At 41.7% G+C, this 21,561-nt stretch overlaps 1 long non-coding RNA gene across 4 annotated transcripts in view; it reads left to right on the forward strand.

Moving 5' to 3' along the window:
- The window catches only part of LOC103349284 (uncharacterized), a 139,577-nt gene that overhangs the window by 110,600 nt on the left and 7,416 nt on the right, over nucleotides 1–21,561 (forward strand). The window lies entirely within an intron of this gene.

The following is a 21,561-nucleotide window of genomic DNA, read 5'->3' on the forward strand; positions in this document are numbered from 1 at the left end:
TTCCTGGCCCAGATACTGGTCTAGATGCTCTTCCACGTGGCTGGTTCCTGGTGCTCGGTATGAACCCCTATTTACCTCTCTCTCAAATAAGCTCTCACTTGCCTATGCATCTTTCACTAAATAAAAGCTTAAAACGTACCATACTGCCTCGTTTATCTGTGCCGGTATTTAGAATTCTTCTCTAAATATTAGGCAAGAACCCTCTTGGGCTTACTAATATTGGGGATTCATTAGTAAGCACGTGGAGAAATTATATGGCACCCCCGGTTCCGGTAGCATATGTGGCACCCAGATAGCACTTCTGGGGAACTTTAAGGGGCCACATTTTAGTGTAAATTTTAGGGGGTCATCTCCGTTTTCACATGGTGACCATGAAGGGACTTAAAATATGAAAAGGGATTTATAAATTTTTAAGAAGGGATTGATTGTTAAGAAATTTTAAAACTGGGCAGCATGGTGGTAGCAAACTTCATATGGCTTCTGACCCTATCTATCTGCCTGCACCCTCTCTCTCCTCCATCTGGATTGATGCTTTCCCTGTGTGCCTGTTACCGATGAATGGCAGGGTTCTTGTCTTGATGCAAGAAAGAATTCAGGCGTGAGACAGAGAGTAGTGGAAAGTAAAAGTAGTAAAGTTTATTAGGGAAGGGACAACGGATGCATACCTCTCCAGACAGAGAGTGCCCAGTCGCTCGGACTTGGGGAGGAGTGAGGTTACGAGGTTGAGTGGAGAGATTACACCTGAGCAGGCAGGCCATCTGCTCAGCATAGAGGCAGATGGCTGAGCGCGCCGTCTTAGTAGAGGCCGGGGGTTTTTTAAGGAAATGGGTCTTTGTCCTCACACATCTCATGAAACAAAGGATTTTATGGATGTAAATATCGAGAAGCTCCTATCTGAGTTTTCCCCTGAAGGTATCAGACAGGAGGAAGCCTAGCTGGCGCCATCCTAACCCAGGATCGGAGCAGGGTATGCAGATACTGAGCTGCATCTGGAAGATTATCAGGCAAAAGGGGCGGGGACCCCCCCACCTAGCAGGGCAGGATGCAGATGCATATGTTGGACATAGATGTCTTCCTCTTTAGGCCTTTGTCACTCACACATAAGCTCATATCTGACTTCCTACCTAACATGCCCAGCCATGGGAACGCAGTGCTCCAAAGCTCACGTGTTGCCCTCACGAACTTCGCTGGGAGAGGAGTGCGTCTTTTTCTTCCGCCTTGGTGCTGGTCACAAGGCAGGTGGTCAAAGGCCAGGCCCGTGGCCCGAGGTTGCCCCAGGCTCAGGGCACCCTTTGCGACTTTCCCTTGCTTCGGTCTCAAGGGCGTTTTGTGCCTAGCTCCCAGGGGGCCTTGCCAGCCCGGGGTGTGTGGGGGGGATGCGCGATCCCTGTAAGCCCTTCAGAACATGGCCAACTCACAGGGCTTTCCCACTCCGGGGCTCCAAATACAGAGACCCGCAGCAGCTCGGCGGGAATGTGTGCAGGTTGCACAGAGCTCCCAGGGAAGCCTGGCGGATTCACAACAGGTTCCTGGGGCCGCGCCCAGCTAGTCCCAAAAGCAGAGGCAGCTCTGGAGAGCACATGACCCAGCCCTGAGGCTGGCCGCAGCAGCTCAGCTGAGGCAGGCTGGCCCTGCCTCACATGGTCGTTTGGCTAGCTTGCCTGGAGTGTGGGGGCTCAAGGCGGGCACATGTTGGTGCAGGGAGGGGAACCTAGTGGGCCTGTGGATCATGTGGCTCAAGGCTGGAGACGCCCGAGGGGATGGAGCAGCTCGCCCACACAGAGGGCAAGCAGGATTTTTTTTTTTGTTTCTTTTCTCTTTGGTTCTGCTGGATTGGATTTCTTTGTGTGGTTTTGGTCCAGTTATCAGCAGCTAGAAAGTTCTGAAACTTCATGTCCCTGGGCTATAGCATATAAGCTTTCAATTGTTAATTTCAAGTTGGAAGATTGATTTGGTTTTTGGAAACCTGGGCTTTCAAATGCTAATTTCAAGTTGGATTGATTTGGTAGCTTAGAAATGCCTTAGCCTCAGGGAGGATGAACAGATTCTACCCCAAGATGGCAGCCCCCATGGCTCACCACGTGCTATGTGCCTGATTAATAGAGCTGTGTCTTTTAAGCTGCTTTATTATATAATTTATGTTGTAACAGCTCAGGAAAGAACACGCAGCCCGCTGCAGCTCATTTGGAGCAGGCCGCGTTCCCTGGGGTCCTGCCCGCAGGTGGCGACCCACCACAGCTCCTGGGAGCGCAGGACCCATGCTGAGCTCCCTAAGGCTGGTTTGGCCAGCAGCAGCTCTGCAGAGGTGCAAACTAGCCCTGTTTTTGCTGGTAGTTTCAAGAAGGGAAGATGCTGATTGGTTTCTTTGGCAGTTTTGGCTTTAAGGATTTTTTTTTTCTTTTTTTCTTTGGTGATGTTGTAGTGCAAAGAAGATTAGTGTGTTTCAAAGACAATTTACCTGCTTTCTAGGGCTAAGTCTTAACCAGTATCAGTGGCTAAAAAGTTCTGACACTTCTGGGCGGTAGCATATAAGCTTTCAATTGTTAATTTCAAGTTGGAGAATTGATTTTGGTTGCTTAGAAACATGTTAGCGTCCTGCCAGAGGGTGAAAGTCCCATCCCAAGATGGCAGCCTACTATGGGAACTTCCACCCTCACAGGAAGAAGGGCAACAGACTCTGCCCCAAGATGGTGGCCCCCATTGCCCACTACATGCTATATGCCTGGTTAATAGAGCTGTATATTTTAAGCCATTTTATACTGTATTATATATATGTATGGCATAGGTGTGATACATATAACATATTTACATATATATATATATATATATATACACTGCATGCCTGGTTAATAGAGCTGCATATTTTAAGTCATTTTCCTATTATGATTTATATTGTATTATATATATAGTGTATATATATATGGCATAGGTGTGATACATATATATATATGTGCGGCATGCCTGGTTAACAGAGCTGTTGTCTTTTAAGCCATTTTATTATATGATTTGTAGTGTATTTTAAAGCATAAGTGTGGTATGTGTATATATATATGTATATGTATAAAAATAGGAACCGCATGCCTGGTTAATAGAGCTGCATATTTTAAGTCATTTTTATTATATGATTTACACTGTAGTACATATATAGTATGTATATATACAGCATATGTGTTGTATATATGTATATACATATGCTATAATGCCTGGTCAATAGAACTACATATTTCAGATCATTATTATGATTTATATTGTATTGTATGTATATATATATAGTATATATATACAGCATAGGTGTGGTTTGTATATGTATATACACATGCTACAATGCCTGGTTGATGGAGATATATATTTCAGATCATATTATGGTTATATTGTGATAGCTATATAATATGTATATATATAGCATATGTGTGGGGTATGTTTGTGTATATGCATGGTACATGCAAAGATAATATAGTTAATAAAGCTAGTTAATATAGCTATGTATTCTAGATTACATTATGATTTATATTATGTTGTGCGTATGTATTAGGTATATACATCCAGGGTTACATGTCAGAGCTCCTAATCACTGTATTTTCTGTGAACATCCTCCCAATTTTTCTAGTTTGACATCTTCACAAATCTCATCTAGAACCTGGGACATCCGGGTTCTGATGTGGCGAGGGACCATCCCTACTCTCACCCCTCACTGCCCAAGGAGTACTAACTAGCCTGAGCTTCATTTCATTTGGGAGATTCTTGGGATTTGTGTTACAAAACAAGAGAAAGGTTTGGGAATAAAATCCTAGAGAGGTGTGAGGTGAGAGGGTGCAGCCTTGCTTCTGCTAAGGGACTTGGGCTTAGCCTGGGTGAACCAGTAGAAAGCAGTGGACTAACCAGGTGTTCAAGCCTGTTAGGTCCCCTACACACTGCACCTTGCTCATTCACTTATTGAGAGGGGTTTGTAAACCTCTGACCATAATGTGCTTTTATCTGTTCCTTCCAGGAGTTTTGAAATTTCTTTAAAAGTGAGGATTGTTTTGTTCCCTTGATGCACTATCTTCTTTGTTATTATGAAAGAACCCTTTGTATCCCTGGTATTGTGCTTTGGTCTGAAATCTCCATGGATATCAATGCAGTCAGTCCCTTCAGCTTTCTTTCCACCACTGTTAGCTTAGCTTACATTTTATTTACACATCTGCATCTCCATTTTTTACAGTGAATTTCTTATAAGCAGCATATAGGTAGGTCTTGTTTCTATCCAATCTAACAACCTCTGTCTTTTAATTGGTGTATATAGGCTATTTATATTCATATAGGTTGTAAAAGGGCTCTATCTTCTATTTTTTAAATATTTATTTATTTGAAAGAGTTACACAGAGACAAGGAGAGGCAGAGAGAGAGGTCTTCCTTCTACTGGTTCACTCCCTAATTGGCTGCAATGGCTGCAGCTGCACCAATCTGAAGCCAAGAGCCAGGGGTTTCCTCTAGGACACCAACATGGGTTCAGGGGCCCAAGCACTTGGACCATCTTCTACTGCTTCCCCAAGCCACAACAGAGAGCTGGATTAGAAGTGGAGCAATCAGAACTAGAACTGGTGCCCATACGGGATGCTGGCACAGCAGGCTGCATCTTTACCCTCTGCCACAGCCTTGGCCCCCTCTATCTTCTATTGATATCACGCCACTTCCCATGTTGTATAAGAATATAAGAATATTATTAGAATATTAGACCTCCATAATTCCCTTCATGGTCTTAAGCTATCATTACATGTACCTTACTTTTACATATCATAAACCCTATGATCAACTGTTATTGTTTTTAGCACTTGATTTTCTTTTAAAGAGAAATAATAGGAAGAAAAACAAGTGTCTAAATTTGCCCATGTAGTTACCATTACTACTGCTGTGAGTGCTTTGTGGACACCCAGATTTCCATCTGATGTTGTATTCCATCTGCCTGAAGAAGGTCCTTTGTTATTTGTTGTAGCACATGTCTACTGGATATGAATCCCTTCACATTTTATACATTTGAACATGTCTGTGTTCACCTTTGCTTTTGGAAGATAATATTGCAAGGCATCCCATTCTGTGTAGATATTGTTTGTCTTGGTATAAAACTAGAATTTTATCTTTGTTAAAATGAGGTTTTTGGGGACTGGCCTCATGGCTCACTTGGTTAATCCTCCGCCTGCGGCACCAGCATCCCATATGGGTTGCTCCTCTTCCAGTCCAGCTCTCTGCTGTGGCCCGGGAAGGCCGTGGAGGATGGTCCAAGTGCTTGGGTCCCTGCACCTGCATGGGAGACCAGGAGGAAACACCTGGTTCCTGGCTTCCATCGGCGTAGTTCCAGCCGTAGCAGCCATTTGGGGGGTGAACCAATTGAAGGAAGACCTTTCTCTCTGTCTCTCTTACTGTCTAACTCTGTCAAAATAAATTTGAAAAAAAATGAGGTTTTCATGTAATACTGTTCTTCCATGAGTAGGAAATAATGAGTTTTTCTTTATCTTTAGCTAAGCAGCCTAAGAAATAAAGATTCTGTTATATCAAGATAATTCCTCCTGCTTCATGTTGTCTTTATCAAGTATTTAATTAGTTTAAAAAACAGTCCTCTCTATTAAACAATTACATTTTTTCTACAGCTATGTAAATTTATTTGCTTTTTAAGTTGTAATTTTCACTCTGTTTTAAAGAATTACTATTATTACACATTGATCTATAAGCCTATGTTGATCAAGTGTCTTAAACTTTAGATTTTGTTTTTTTTACACACTTGCCAAAATCAAATTCTAAATTTCTTCTTTCTCTTGACCTCAAATAAACCTTGTGATTTTCTAGTTGGGCTCCTAGAAGCCTGGAAGGATATGTTTCTCTCCTGTGAAAGAGATATTAAATTCATTTAGGCTTATTTTGTGGCATTGTCAAATGAGAAATGAAGCTCAACTGTCTTTAAGTTGTATTTATTGGTATATAATTGATACATATGTTCTAAAATTATATCAACTTCTTAGAAATCTAACATTGTCAATAATAATTTTGATTATATTCGATGTTGAACCTCAGAAAAAATCAAATAGCTTTATCAATTGCTGTTTATGATGAACTTGCAACAGATTTTGACCATGGCCAATCTAAGTCTTTGTCATCCACACACAGTGGTTTTGATTCTTCTCTAAAAGCATTTGCAATCAGCTATGGTCCAAAATTTCTTCTTCATGGAGGCTCATTAAAGAAAGAATGGCAAGGATTTCAATAAATGTAAGATTCTGACAATATTAAAATCATACCATTGGACTGGTAGGAATTCCCAGAAATCTAGTGGAGTTACCAACTGGATAGTAAAACTGCTAATCCAGGGTGGTTATTTGGCCTAGTGATGAAAACACTGCTCGGAATGTCCACATCCCGTATCGAAGCGGCTGGTTTAAGTTTCCAGCTCTGCTCCTGTTCTGGCTTCTTGCTAATGTACCCCTTGGGAAGTGCTGGCTCAAATAGTTGGATTGCTTCCATGTAGAAGACCTGAATTGGGGTCTTAGCTCCTGGTTTTGGCCTGCCCAGCCCCAGCTGCTACAGGCATTTGGGGACTGGACTAGTGGATAGGAATGCTTTTCTCTCTCTCATAAATGAAAATAAATTTTAAAACACTAAAAAAAAAAAAATCCCAGCTACCACAACACCAAGCAGAACAGAAGTAATTCAAAGATAAATATATTGGTAGATATTCATGTCAAGTCTACCAGTACTGAAATTATTAACATATATACTTCGAATGAATTCTATCATCCAAGTCAGATTACCTGTGATGATCTATTTAATAAATGGTACTATTCATCTGAATTGCAGATACAAAATTTGGATTTAAGAAGATATAAATCCAAGGTTAAATATGAATTCAGGGAATGCCTAGATGGCTTTCAACCTGATTCTTTAAATGCCCCATTATTAAAGTTTTGCCCTTGGGACAGGCATTTGGAAAAACAATTAAGATTCTACTTTGGACACTCATCCTATATCAAAGTGCTTGGGTTCGAGTCCTGGCTTTTCTTCTAATTCCAGGTACCTGCTAATGTGCACCATGGAAGGGCAGTTGATAGCCCAAGTACTTGAATTGTAGCCATCTCTGAAGGAGACCTGGATTGAGCTCCTGCTTTCTGGCTTTGGGCTAGCAGAGCCCCAGGTGTCAGATGCATTTAGGGATTGAACCAGCATGTGGAAAATCTCCTTGTCCTATCTTTGTTACTATGTGTGTGTGTCTTTCAAAAAATTATTTAAAAAACTATTCACTCCATGATTCATCATGGAAGAGAAAATAATCCATATTCTGAAAATTTATTCTTGTGACTATTCTAAAATTGCTAAAATTGGGCAGGCATTTGGTATAGCACTTAAGATGCTTGTAGGGACACCCATATCTCCCATCAGAGTGCCTGAGTTCATTCCTAGCTCTGCTCCCTGCTCTCACTTCCTGCTAATAATGTACCCTTGGATATAACAGATGAAGACTCAAGTACTTGGATCCCTGGTGCCCACCTAGGAGCTCCTGGCTCCTGGCTTTGGCCTGGTCCAGCCCTAGCTCTTGTGGGTACTTGGAGAATGAACAAATAGATGTCTCTCTCTTTCCATTTTTTAGAGAAATTAATAAATTGAAACTTAAAATGAATAAGTAAAATGATTAAAGTGGTTAATGAACAATGCTCAGCTTGTCAAATCATAATCTTGGGGGATTGATCAAAACTTCAGATTTTGCTACATAAAGGGCCACTGGAATACTTGTAGAGGGATTTCACTCAATTGCTATTTGCTATCTTTAAGAAAAAGATTTGTTTATTTACTTGGAAGCCAGAGTTACAGAGAGAGAGAAAGAAGGAGAGACAGAGATGGATCTAACATCCACGGGTTCACTACCTGAAAGGCTACAATGAATGCTGGGGCAAGTAGGAGCCAGGAGTTTCTTCCCAGTCTCCCACCTGGGTACAGGGAGCCAAGACTTGGATCATCCTCTACTACTTTCCCAGGTGCATTAGCAGGAAGCTGGATTGGAGGTGGAGTAGCCAGGACACAAATTGGCACCCATATTGGATGCCGGTGGTACAGGCTGTGGCTTTTATCCTCTGTACCATCATGCCAGTCCCTTAATTGCTATTTTCAAGGCATGTTTTCTGGTGGCCTATAAGCTTTGCTTTTCCATCCAAGAAGGTTGCAGCTAAAAGGTAATTAGGACATTCTGTATGTTTCCTTCAGGGATATCTTTGGAGAAATCACCAATGGTAAAGGTACTCATTTCACTGGGCAAATGGTGAAATAGTTAAAATATTATAAATAAAGCCAGTGCTGCAGCTCACTAGGCTAATCCTCCACCTGCGGCGCCAGAACCCTGGGTTGTAGTCCTGGTTGGGGCTCTAGATTCTGTCCTGGTTGCTCCTCTTCCAGTCCAGCTCTCTGCTGTGGCCCAGGAAGGCAGTGGAGGATGGCCCAAGTGTTTGGGCCCTGCACCCACATGGGAGACCAGGAGGAAGCATCTGGCTCCTGGCTTCGAATCAGCACAGTGTGCCGGCTGCAGTGGCCATTGAGGGGTGAAACAACAGAAGGAAGACCTTTCTGTCTCTCTCTCACTGTCTAACTCTGCCTGTCAAAAAGCAATATTATAAATAAAGTGCCATTAGTCAAAGATAACCACATCATCTCATGTGTTGGGTGTGGCAGATTGATGGTAATCAGATATGTTTCTACTGGAAAACTTAAGTTGACCCCTTATAAAATAGTCACTAGAAGGCTTGTGCTTATAGTAATAGAATCTCATGTATTTTCCCCTCTTCTAAATTCTGGAATGACTAAATCATGCAAGATCTGGTACATTATGCCAAAGTGTGTTGTCCGAGATCAGACGAGATTGGAAAGCTCAGGATGGTATGGCTATAGATCAATGTGTGTTTCCACAAGGTATCTTAGTCTGTTTTCTATTCATATAAAACTGAATTCTGTAGTATTAGTAAATTTTAAAGACTGTGTTTTTTATTTGAGAGGTGGAGTTACAGAGAGAGGGATAGACAGAAGAGAGTTATCTTCCATTCGCTGGTTCACTCCCCAAATGGCCACATTGGCTGGAGCTGGGCCAATTCAAAGCCAGGAGCCAGGATCCTCTCTTGGGTCTCTCACATCAATACAAGGGCCCAAGTACTTGGGGCATCTTCTACTGCTTTCCCAGGCCAAACAGAGAGCTGGATTGGAAGAAGGGCAGCTGGTGCAGGAACCAGTGCCCATATCTGATTCCAGTGTCACGGGCAGAGGCTTGGACCACTACACCACAGCACTAGGCTGGGTATTTTTTTAAATTATTTTTTATTTTTTCCTAAAGAAAATTTTTATCTAATTTATCTAAGAAATACAGTCTTCATGCATTTCTTAAGTACAGCTTTGAGAATAGTGATTTTTCCCACCATACCCGCCCTCCTACCCACACTCATACCCCCACTCTTCCATCCCCAGTCCCATTCTCTACTAAGGTCCATTTTCAATTAACTTTATACAAAGAAGACCAACTTTATACTAAGAGTTCAACAATTTGCACACACACACAAAATGATAAAATGGTTCCACAATAGTCAAGACAAGGGCTGTTAAAAGTCATTGCATCTCAAAGTTCATTTCACTTTTTTTGTGGAAATTTAATTGAAGAAGCACCAAAGAATAATACATCTTTTGTAAGCACTTAGGCATTGTGGGGAGCAATCCAGACTGGACTAAGTTACTGGAATTAAGACTTATTCTATGCATCTGCTCTCCCACAATATGGCGCTGGGAGAGAAGTAAACAGCTTCCGCACAGCTGCCTCCAGTTCAACCAATAAACTGTAGGACTTGCTCCTGATTGGAGAGCAGCGTACTCGGCGTGTGGGCAGCCGAGTTGGGATTGGCGGAGGAGGACTATAAAGGAGGAGAGAGACGGCATGCACCAGGAACATCTATGGGGAACATCTATGGAAAACATCTAAGGGGAACATCTGAGGGAACACCTGTGCAGCCCCCAGAGAGCCGGCCGGCGGTGTGCTGCTCCCCTGCGGAAGTGGGGAATGTGGCCAGGGGGAACTGCCCTTCCACGGAGGTGGAAGGGATAGTAGCCAACCCGGGAAGAACCAGCAGCAAACCCGGGGAGGGCCGAGCAGACGAAAGAACAGCGCAGGGTCCTGTGTCGTTCCTCCACGAAGAGGGGGAGCGACAAGGCATAATTATAACTTGTGAGACATAATAATATCTTCCACTTAATACATTAAAAGAAAGTCCTTAAGAATGAGTTTTATCATTAATTAAGGAAGCACCTAAGAAAACAAGCAATAGAGTTGACACTTAGGCATAACTAAAACTTAATAGACATAAGAATATGAGAGTTAACAGTAAAACTTGTTCTAAGTCTTTTTTTAAAAAATAAGATTTATGTATTTATTAATTTGAAAGTCAGAGTTACACAGAGAGAGAGAGAGAGTTTTCCATCTGTGGGTTCACTCCCTAATCGGCTGCAATGGCTGGAGCTGCTCCAATCCGAAGCCAGAAGCCAGGAGAGTCTGCTGGATCTCCCATGCAGCTTCAGGGCCCATAGACTTGGGCTGTCTTCTACTGCTTTCCCAGCGCATCAGAAGTGGAGCAGCCGGGACTTGAACCGGTGTCTATGGAATGCCAGCCTGCAGGCAGAGGCTCTACCTGTTAAGCCACAGCGTCAGCACCCAGAGTAAGTTTATTAAAAGAGGTTTATTCATGTCAGTTGTGGAGGTTGGGAAGTCCAAGGACACGGTGCCAGCATATGCTCAGCATCTGCAGAGGGCCTTCCTGCTGAGTCATGATCAGGTAGAGGGCATCACACAGCCAGTAGGGAGAGAACTCACGTTTAAGGTAAAGCCACTCCCATTTTAACCCATCAACCTATTCCTGAGGGCTTGGCAATCACCTCAAAGAGGACCCACCTCTCAAACGTCAGCTAGGACTTTGGGCATTAAGTTTCCAACACGTGAAATTTTAAGGACACATTCAACCCAGAGCACCAGCTGAAAGTAGCTTTATGTGATCCACCAACCAAGGACAGTGAAACTTGTCTTAGTCTAGAACCTGGAGACTGGTGTTCTAAAAATCACAACTTGGATGCCAGGGTACTATCACAATCATTTTTTTCTTTGCCTGTGGTAACTATCTCTGATCCTTGACTAGAAACTGCTAATTTCACCATTTTGGCAATATATTCATGAACAATAGAACTGGAAAGAGGAGCATAAGTATACTTAAGCTGTTAATAATAGTATTTGTGGAGAATTTTCAAGCCACTCTCATGCATAGGCTGCCTAATGCCTTAATGAATGGAAGATGGATTAATGTGTGCTATAAGTTTTACTCATTTTTAAAAGAATCATTTATTTATATGAAATGTGGGAGGTAAACACAGGGAGAGAGAGGGAAAGAGAGGATGGGGGAAGAGAGAGAGAGAGGAAAGACACACACAGAGAGAGACAGAGAGATTTTTCATCTGATGCTTCACTCATCAACTACTTGAGCCATTACTGGGTACTTCTTTGGTACATGAGAAGGAAGCTGTAGTAGAAGCAGAGGTGGTACTTCATCCCAGGCATTCCAGTATGGTATGCATTTGTCCCAGATGGCAAGTTAACCTGCCACACCACAATGTCTGCCTGTGGGCTGGGAATTTTAATGGCACTTTTTTGCTCCATAATCAGTCAAAAACAGAACACTGGTTCACTTCCCTTAGCCTATAACACAGGCTAAGCAGCTAATAGGAGGCATCAACCCTTCTGGGTCAGCATGATGTGTTGGGTCCTTTTCACCCCTCATGCGTTGGAGTAAATATAAATGAGGCAATTATTAGAAGTTTATCTTGCACAATAGGGTATATAGCAGTTGATACTATTCGTTGCAAAATAGACTTCTTTAAGTTCTCTTGCTAACAATGCACTAAATAATAAAATCACTCTAGATTACTTACTGGCTGTACAGAGACAAATCTGTTTTAATACATTGGGTATTTTAGCCTAATTTGCATGGGATTAAAACAGGTAGACATTTCATCTGGCTCACTCCTTGATCTAAATTTTGACTTGTTTGGTTCATTGAATCCTTGACTAAGGAGAGCATTTTCCAAACTCTTGGTTTTATCCTTCTGACAGTCATAATAATAGTCTCCCTGGTGTGCTTTATTTTTTCAAATGTTTTAAGTGTTTTCATACATACATCTACTGAATGTTGAGTGGTCTCTCTTTGACTAACCTGACCAAAAACCCAGAGATATAGCATCCTGAGGACACCATTAACCTACATTGAGACTGGAACCCTGAAATGGTGCTGACAGTAGCAGATATACCTTAAGTTTTGGCTGCTTTCTCAGCTAGGTGAGAGTGTGACAAAAAAGGAACTTTTTAGAAGTATTTTATTTAATGAATATAAATTTCGAAAGTATAACCTTTGGATTATAGCATTTTTTCCCCCCATAACCACTTTGCCACCCACATACCATCCCATCTCCTCCTCCCTCTCCTATCACATTCTAAAAGAAGGGGTTTTTAAACCTAAATATGAGAAGCCAGTGTTTTGGACTGAGCTCCTGTACCAGGCCTTAACAGATCAGAACACACCAGACCAAAATGGAGTCATTCTTGCCAAATGACACATAACCAAATAGATCTCAAAATAGACCAAGTTTATCTCCTGAATATAGGATCTTCTAGTCTACCTGTGTCAGCAAGATAAGGAAGTCCCCTCTGCTTCAATCCTTGCAGGGAATTGATCTTAGGTAGACTGATGTTGATCTAACAGGTTATTTTTCTATTGTTCCGTCTCCTTGTTTCCACCTTACAAACCATACTGTTACACCACTGTCTAAAGAAGATTTCTGAATTCTATACTAAGGCCAAATGAGTCCATTTATGATAGTGACTGAAAATGACATCAATACTCAATGTTTTAGTTAATCTCTCAAGATTGAGAGAATGTTTCAAAGGCAGGAAATATTAAGTCAAACTAAATTTGGGTTTTGGAAGCCTCAATAAGATTTCTACATAACATACTACAATCTAAGAGTGTGTTAGGAAACTAAAAACCTAATTTAAGAACTTGCTTTTTTAACACACTTGAGCATGAGCTGATTACAGCAGGTGACGAGCCAACTAGAAATCTTTGCCCCTAACTCCCATTTTCTGTCTGTCACTTCCCTGGGTCTGCCCAGGTGTAAGTCACCTTTTCATCACTACAAATAAAGTCCCGGAGAAGAGATAACTTCTAAAGAAAAAGATTTATCTTTGCTCACAGTTTTGAAGTTCAAGATTGGTCAACCCCATTGGGCCTGATGTCGAATGAGGGCAGAGGATGTGTTGAGGAAGGATCACATGATGAACCAGGAAGCAGAGAGACAAGAAGCATGCTAATCCTCTCCTTATAAAGTCACCATGATTTATTACAGGGACACCACCCTGACAACTGAATCCAATCTAATCACTCTCCAAGGCCCCAACCTCACACACTATAATTGGCTTAAGTTCCAGGCAGCGGGAAGCAGAAAAGTGCCACGTGCTTGTCAGCAGCAGCAAAGGCATTTCGTAGAACTGTAAACCATGATGGCATTGTTCCTAATCATTCTAGGCTTCTGCTCACTCATCTGCCCTCCAGCCTGTGAAAATCAGAGCGCAGATTAAGCAGAGCAGCCACTCAGACCCTGTGCACGGTGTGCAGGTTGATGCTGCCAGCCTTTTGCTGGCTGAAGTGGAGAATAGACCTTGGGGCCCACACATGTAGTGGGTTACAGCCACAAGGCTGGTAACAAACTTGTTTTCCTGTTTCCTGCCTTGTGGCTGTAACTACCACGAACAGAGAGAAGGCAGGAAAAGAGGTCATCGAATACATTGCAGATGTGGATAGCCCTATTTTCACGATATCTTAGAATTTTAGGGTGTGAATTTTCTATTTTACACTTGATCTTAGCCAAAAGGGTGAAAAGAAATTGTTTTTTCTATTTTATATATTCATAAAGAGTTTCTTCTTGGAAGTAGATTTCTGCAACACTTGTCTAGTTTATGTGCTTCCTTTGGCTCTTAGTCCTATCATTATGATCAATTGTGAACAGAAATTGATCATTGGGACTAGGGAGATGGCATTGGTACATGCCACCTTGATGGGATTGAATTGGAATCCCTTGGTATGTTTCTAACTCTACTGATTGGGGTAAGTCAGCTTGAGCATGTCCCGAATTACACATCTCTTCCCTCTCTTATTCCCACTCTTACATTTAACAGCGATCACTTTTCAGTTAATTTTCAACACTTAAGAATAACTGTGTATTGATTACAGTATTCAACCAAAAGTATTAAGTAGAACAAACAAACAAAAATACTAAGAAGGATAACGTATTAAGTTGTTCATCAACAGTCAGGGCAAGGGCTGATCAAGTCACCGTTTCTCATAGTGTTCATTTCACTTTAACAGGTTTCCTTTTTGGTGCTCAGTTAGTTGTCACCGATCAGGGAGAACATATATTTGTCCCTTTGGAACTGGCTTATTTCACTCGGTATAATGTTTTCCAAATTCCTAACAGGGATCACTTTTCAGTTAACACTAAACACCTAAGAATAATTGTGTGTTAATTACAGAGTTCAACCAATAGTACTAGAACAAAAAAAATACTAAAATGGATAAAGTATTACATTGTACATCAACAGTCAGGACAAGAGCTGATCAATTCACTGTTTCTCATAGTGTCTATTTCACTTCAACAAGTTTCCCCTTTGGTGCTCAGTTAGTTGTCGCTGATCAGGGACAACATATGATATTTGTCCCTTTAGGACTGGCTCAATTCACTCAGCATGATGCTTTCTAAATCCCTCCATCTTGTTGCAAATGATCGGGTTTCATTGTTTTTGACTGCTGTATAGTATTCGATAGAGTACATGTCCCATAATTTCTTTATCCAGTCTACTGTTGATGGGCATTTAGGTTGGTTCCAGGTCTTAGCTATTGTGAATTGAGCTACAATAAACATTAATGTGCAGACAGCTTTTTTGTTTCTCAATTTCATTTCCTTTGGGTAAATTCCAAGGAGTGAGATGGCTGGGTTGAATGGTAGGGTTATCTTCAGGTTTCTGAGGAATCTCCAGACTGACTTCCATAGTGGCTTAACCAGTTTGCATTCCCACCAGCAGTGGGTTAGTGTCCCTTTTTCCCCACATCCTCGCCAGCATCTGTTGTTGGTAGATTTCTGAATGTGAGCCCTTCTAACTGGTATGAGGTAAAACTTCATTGTGGTTTTGATTTGCATTTCCCTGATTGCTAGTGATCTTTGGAGAGGTCCTCCATCCATTTGTTCACTCCACAAATGGCTCCAATGGCCAGTGCTGGGCTAGGCTAAAGCCAGGATCCAGGAGCCTCTTCCAGGTCTCCCATGTGTGTGGCAGGGGCAGGGACCAAAATGCTTGGGCTAACTTCTGCTGCTTTCTTAGGCCATTAGCAGGGAGCTGGATAGGAAGTACAGCAGTCAGGACATGAACCGCCGCCCATATAGGAAGCCAGCATTGCGAGCTGCAGCTTTACCTGCACTGCAGTTCCACCCCTCATTAACTCCATTTTAAAAGTAGGGCACACTCCCATATACCAGGACGTTTGGTGACTGCTTTATGGTAACAAGAGTATTCTCTAATAAATGTAGATGTAAACAGCATATAAGAAAATATTGTTTTCTGTAGCATTGCTTGGGTTCATGGCTGAGGTCTCTATAAAAACAAAAAAGATTCACAACAGAAAGGAATAAAAATTCAACTCAAGTAAGTTTCATGTTATAAAAAAGCTGTCATAAGAGAAAGAAAACCTGAAAAAATGGATTGAATTTAATCAATCACTGTGTTCTGGGGTTAGGTTTGCTGAATGACTGAATAGAGGGAATGAGACTGGATGAGAAAGGAAGATCTGGGGTGACAATCTGAGTGGAAGTCAGTGTGGCCAGTTTGTTCACATCCCTCTGTGTGACTGCATCTTCAGAGAGAGGAGGGTCCTTTCTGGGTGCAGGGAGGGCACTGCTCACTGAAGTCCTTTTTCCTACTCAAGAGAAGATTAGAAACCCCTTCCTAAATTTCATGATCCAATTCAGAGGAGAAAGGTGAGGGGAACATAAGTGTGATCTGATTCTGTGTTCTCTAAGGTCAAGGTACTAATGTTGGGGATAGCATGTCCTAAACTCCTCTAACACCAAACTTTTCCCCTTCCAATGGGATTCGGCACATTCATGGGGTTGCACATGGTATACCTAAGTGGCTACAACACATGTGACAGCAGTTGTGATTCCTCACAAAGTTCCCATTACCCCACCATCCTCCTCCCCATGCAAATCAACGTTAACCCAAAAAGTCAATTGACCCAGGAAATCACAAATAGTTCCAAGTCATTACTGTGGATTCTGGACAGGATATGCTGCTAAATGCTAAAATTCTTCCTGCTTTGCCTTTTAAATTAAAAAAAAAAAAGTTAGATGATTTCGAAATGATTCTAAACACAAAACTTGTGTGAGAAGGCTTAAAAAACTCATGGAAATTATCATTTCATTTTCCCACTAACTTCAGGTATGATTTTCTGTGAGAAGAACCTGGAGTTACTCTTTACCTCCTAGCATCTACCTCAACCACTGGCTTCCAAAATATATATAAACCTAAGGATCTGACAGGCACTTTGAGAGGGTAGGCTGTGGGGCTCTGCACTGTCGGGCACCTCTCAGCTCTCTCAGGATGAGCAGGGTGTGCACTGGGCTGTCAGAACATCCTCCTGCCTTGCTGGCCAACACTGCACCATTCTCCAGTTTCGAGGGAACTATGCACCTTTCCCTATTTCTGCTGTGTCGGTCCAGCCAGGTCTGTCAGGAATTCCAAACACAGAGGGACACCTCCAACTTCAATCCGATTTTGCATACCACAGAGGCCTGCTTCCATCCTAATTGAGAAAAGTTGAGTTTAATAGTTGGAGTCTAAATTAGGACTCACTCATTACATGATTAATGTACTTTAAATAGTGAGTGGATTGTAATTCCTGAATTTGTTGGCACTACTCCTCCCCATTTAAGCTTTGTGAAGAAGAAAATAAAACTATATAGTAACAAACTATGTGATTCATGAAATCTTACAGTAATCATTTCCATATTTTAACCATATCAGATTCATTTTTGGTCCCTTGAAATGAAGAACACATTCTAAGTCCCTGAACTTGGTTCATACTCCCCACAGCCCTCTCCAACAAACTCAGAATCTCTTAACTCCAAATCATGAACTAGGACATTGTTAAAAATTGTGACAAAGCAAACATGACATAAAATCTAACTATTTTAACCATTTTCAAGCATAACTTTTGGTGACACTGACTACATATGATGTGGCATGTGTATTTTAATTTTTATTCCAGGCTCTTGTCTTGCACAGAGGCAAGCATTCTATGTGCAGACATGTATAAGTTGCCAGTGATAAATTTTATTCAAAATGGCAAGAAAGTCAACACACATACATGCATGAGTGTGGGTTGCCCAATATGGAGAAATACCTACCATGAGTGGGTAGTTGGCCAGAGGACTGCCCAAAGGGAGGAAGCCTTGAGGAGGGGAGACAGAGCACCTGGAAGCACTCCCAGCCATGGTCACTGTTGAAACAGAGAGCCCCTCTCTGTTTTTGGCCTCTTTTATGAGGAAGGGTGTGGTTCTTCCATATTTATGAAGCCACCTGGGAATTACATGGCACCTCTACAAGTTGCATGTGGAACTTCAATTGGTCTTTTCATTTTCATGTAGGTCCTGGATAAAGCAAATACAACCTGGGAAAGAGAGATTTTTGATTCATAAGTAAGAATTACGCATGGGGGCCTGTGACTTCCAGCTCAGCAGACCTAAACTAGCAACCTGCCTCCTTATTCCACATTAGATTCACTTCATTATCATATAAATGATTTTAGTCCAATCTTTGAAAAAGAAATTCCAGAATCAAAGAATCACAATTTGCCAAATAAGAGCCCCTAATCTTGATTAATTTTGCTACAATTCTTTGAGTGTTGCGATTGCAGGTTTCTTTCATGTTTGTCCATCTTCACTTTTTTACCAGAAAAAGTCACATGATTCATATACTCAAGATCACATGAAGCATATTATCAATGCAGTTCAGGTTGAAAAGGCTCTGTCATAGTATGGTAACAAAATTCTCTCAGTATCAGACTCTAGAAGTCATGTATAGATGGACTCATGAGATCCAGTTTTGGCAAAACTTGGAAGGATTCCCTTTTGACCTTCAGCATAAACATAAAGGCTCTAACCAGGTGCTACTTACCACTGTTAGTGTGTCAAATATATGGTAGTCTAACTTGCGTACCTTTGTCAAGAATTAACCTTTTACCTCTTGAGTCTTCACAGGTGCAAACAGAGGATAAATCTTCCTACTCATGTGAGCCAATTAAAGACCTCATGTACCTCTTCAAAAAGTAAATAAGTAAAGCCTTTGCTTTTTCCCCAAGAAGAGTGTTGCACTTTATGGCAGACATGTTTTTCCTACCTCTTCCAATTCTCTCAGAAAGATGCTGTTGGCACGAAAACTTCCTGGTGAGTAAATAAGAGCTTTCTGCACCCCCATGTTTATTGCAGCTCAATTCACAATAGCTAAGACATGGAATTAGCCTAAATGCATATCAACCAAAGACTAGATAAAAACTATGGGATATGTGCACTATGGGGTACTACACAGTGGTAAAAATGAAATCTGGTCATTTGCATCAAAATGGAAGAATACTTAGTGATGTAAGCCAGTCCTGATGGGACAAATAGCATATGTTCTCACTGATTTATGAGAAGTAATAGAGCACCTAAAATGAAATCTGTATAAGTGAAATTGACACTTAAAAAAGAAGCTGCCCTTATCTTGACTTATAAGGAATAGTTTTTTGTTTGTTTTATCATTTTTTTCTTCATACTATTTGTTGAACTCTTTTCATACTATTTATTGAATTTAATATATGTGTATAAATTCAATTAAGGTTGGATCTCTTAAAAAATAGGAGTGGGAAGCAGTCCACATAGCAGACCCATAGAATGACAATCACTTTAAGTAACACTCTGACTTCAGAATCAGCCCTTAAGTCATCCTGGTCTAGCTGAAAACTCATGAACATTTCTGGCATGGAAAGCCAAGACGCTGTGGCAAAAATATTCTACATAAAGGATATCTGTGAGTGAGACCCCAGCAAAAGTAAGTGGCCATCAAAGAAGGATGTACTTTTAAGGGAAGAGAGAACTTAGGATTTGTATACAGCCTTATCTAAATACTGACAGAATTTTTGATTTCGAGAGGCTTGCATAGCCAAGGTAACTAATGTCAAGAGCCTTGGGTGGTCACTGACATACATAAGAATACTAACTCCCCATGCATGACCTCTACCTCAATAAGTGTATTATGAGAGTTAACTGTAAAACTAATTCTCAAACAGTTGTTTTGTGTGTGTGTGTGTTTGCAAATTGTTGAAATATTTACTTAGTATAAAAATTGTTCTTCTGTATACAAAGTTAATTGAAAATGAATCTTAATGGGGCTGGAACTCGGAAGGGGAGAGGCAGGAGTAGGTAGGGTGGAGTGTGGGTGGGTGGGCAGGTATGGTGGGAAGAATAACTATATACCTAAAGTTGTACTTAGGAAATTTGTTAAAATATTAATTAACAAAATATAAAACATTTATTTATTTATTTGAAAGGTAGAATTACAGAGAAGCAGAGGCAGAAAGAGAGAGAACTCTTCTATCTGCTTGTTCATTCCCCAGGTGGCCACAATGCCCGGAGCTGTGCTGATCTGAAGCCAGGAGCCAGGAGCTTTTTCTGGGTCTCCTGTGTGGGTGCAGGGGCCCAAGGACTTGGGCCATCTTCAACTGCTTTCCCAGGCCATAGAAGAGAGCTGGATGAGAAGTGGAGCATATGGGACTTAAACTGGTGCCCATATGGGATGCCAGCACTGCAGTTGGGGGCTCTACCTGCTAGGCCACAACACCAGCACCACTCTAACTTTTCTCAGGTTATTCCTCTAAGTGGATTGGCATCAGATGTGTGTCTGAGGTAGAACTCAAAGTGACCCTCCGGAGCACCATGTGATCAAGGTACCAGGCAAGGGCCCACTGTGCCCACTGACTTGTAGTTAATGGGCATGAGTTGTTCAGATTATGACCTCCAAAATTTTGTGTTCTGAGACCCCTGAGTTTATTGAGCAATTTTTCCTTCTGCTTACTTTACTGAGTTAGGTCCTGTAGAAGGCCTCAGGTAACTTAACTGGGTGAGATAGAAACTGGACTTGGTCAAGGTCAATTTAGATTTGATCATTAATAGCCCTAGATCCAGTTAGGAGAGCTCAAGTATTTTTACTCTTTTCTTTTTAAAAAGACATTTATTTACTTGTTTGAAACGAAGAGTTACAGAGATACGGAGACACAAAGAGAAAGATCTTCCAGCTGCTGGTTCACTCCCCAGATGGCCACAGTGGCCAGGACTGGGCCAGGCTGAAGACAGAGCCAGGGGCTGCTTCCAGGTCTCCCACATGGGTAGCAGGGGCCTAAGCTTTGGCTACCTTCTGCAGCCCTTCCCAGGCCATTATCAGGGAGCTGAATCAGAAGTAGAACAGCCAACACAGGAACAGGCACCCATATCTGATGTCACCATTGCAGGTGGCAACCTCACCTGCTACACCACAACACTAATGTATAACTTTTCTTTTGGTAAAGGGTTTGCTCTAATTCAAGGAACTGGAATTCCAGTTAGTTGTATATACCAAAATTATAAGACTAGAATGTTTGCATTTTTGGAAGAATTGGCTAACCTTAGTAGAAGTCATGAAAATTTAAATGTATATGAGGGAAATTTTCATTTGGATAAAACTGTTCACTTATCAGGCCCATTAGAAAGGAAGGAATAAAAACCACACAAAAACAAAGGGGTGCATTTTCTTTTTTAATATTTTAGTTTTTTATTTATTTGACAGGCTGTATTACAGACAGTGAGAGGGAGAGACAGAGAGAAAGGTCTTCCATCCGCTGGTTAACTCCCAAAACGGCGGCAATGGCTGGAACTGGGCCGATCCAAAGCCAGGAGCCAGGGGCTTCCTCCAGATCTCCCATGAGGGTGCAGGGGCCCAAGGACTTGGGCCATCTTCTCATTCTTTCCCAGGCCATAGCAGAGAGCTGGACTGGAAGTGGAGCAGCCAGGACTTGAACTGGTGCCCATGTGGCATGCTGGTGCTACAGGTGGATTATTAACCTCCTGCACCACAGCGCTGGCACCTGGATGCATTTTCAATTGCTATGTGGAGGTATCTCAATCTAGTGATGGTCAAATGTGCCTTTCTATAAACTCTTTACCACAGGTGAATGAAAAGATTAAGTGACGGACTAAGGGTATCACAAAACAATACTGTACTCTGACTGAACTGACTCTGGCTGCTCTTTCTATCCATGAGTACTGAGCCCAGTACTCAGAGCCCACTACTCTTTTTGCTCAGTTCCCTTTTCACCCAGAGGATAATGAAAAGGGGGAGATAGACAAAGGACC

The sequence above is a fragment of the Oryctolagus cuniculus genome, chromosome 10 (assembly GCF_964237555.1).
Source record: "Oryctolagus cuniculus chromosome 10, mOryCun1.1, whole genome shotgun sequence".
NCBI classification, from domain to species: Eukaryota; Metazoa; Chordata; class Mammalia; order Lagomorpha; family Leporidae; genus Oryctolagus; species Oryctolagus cuniculus.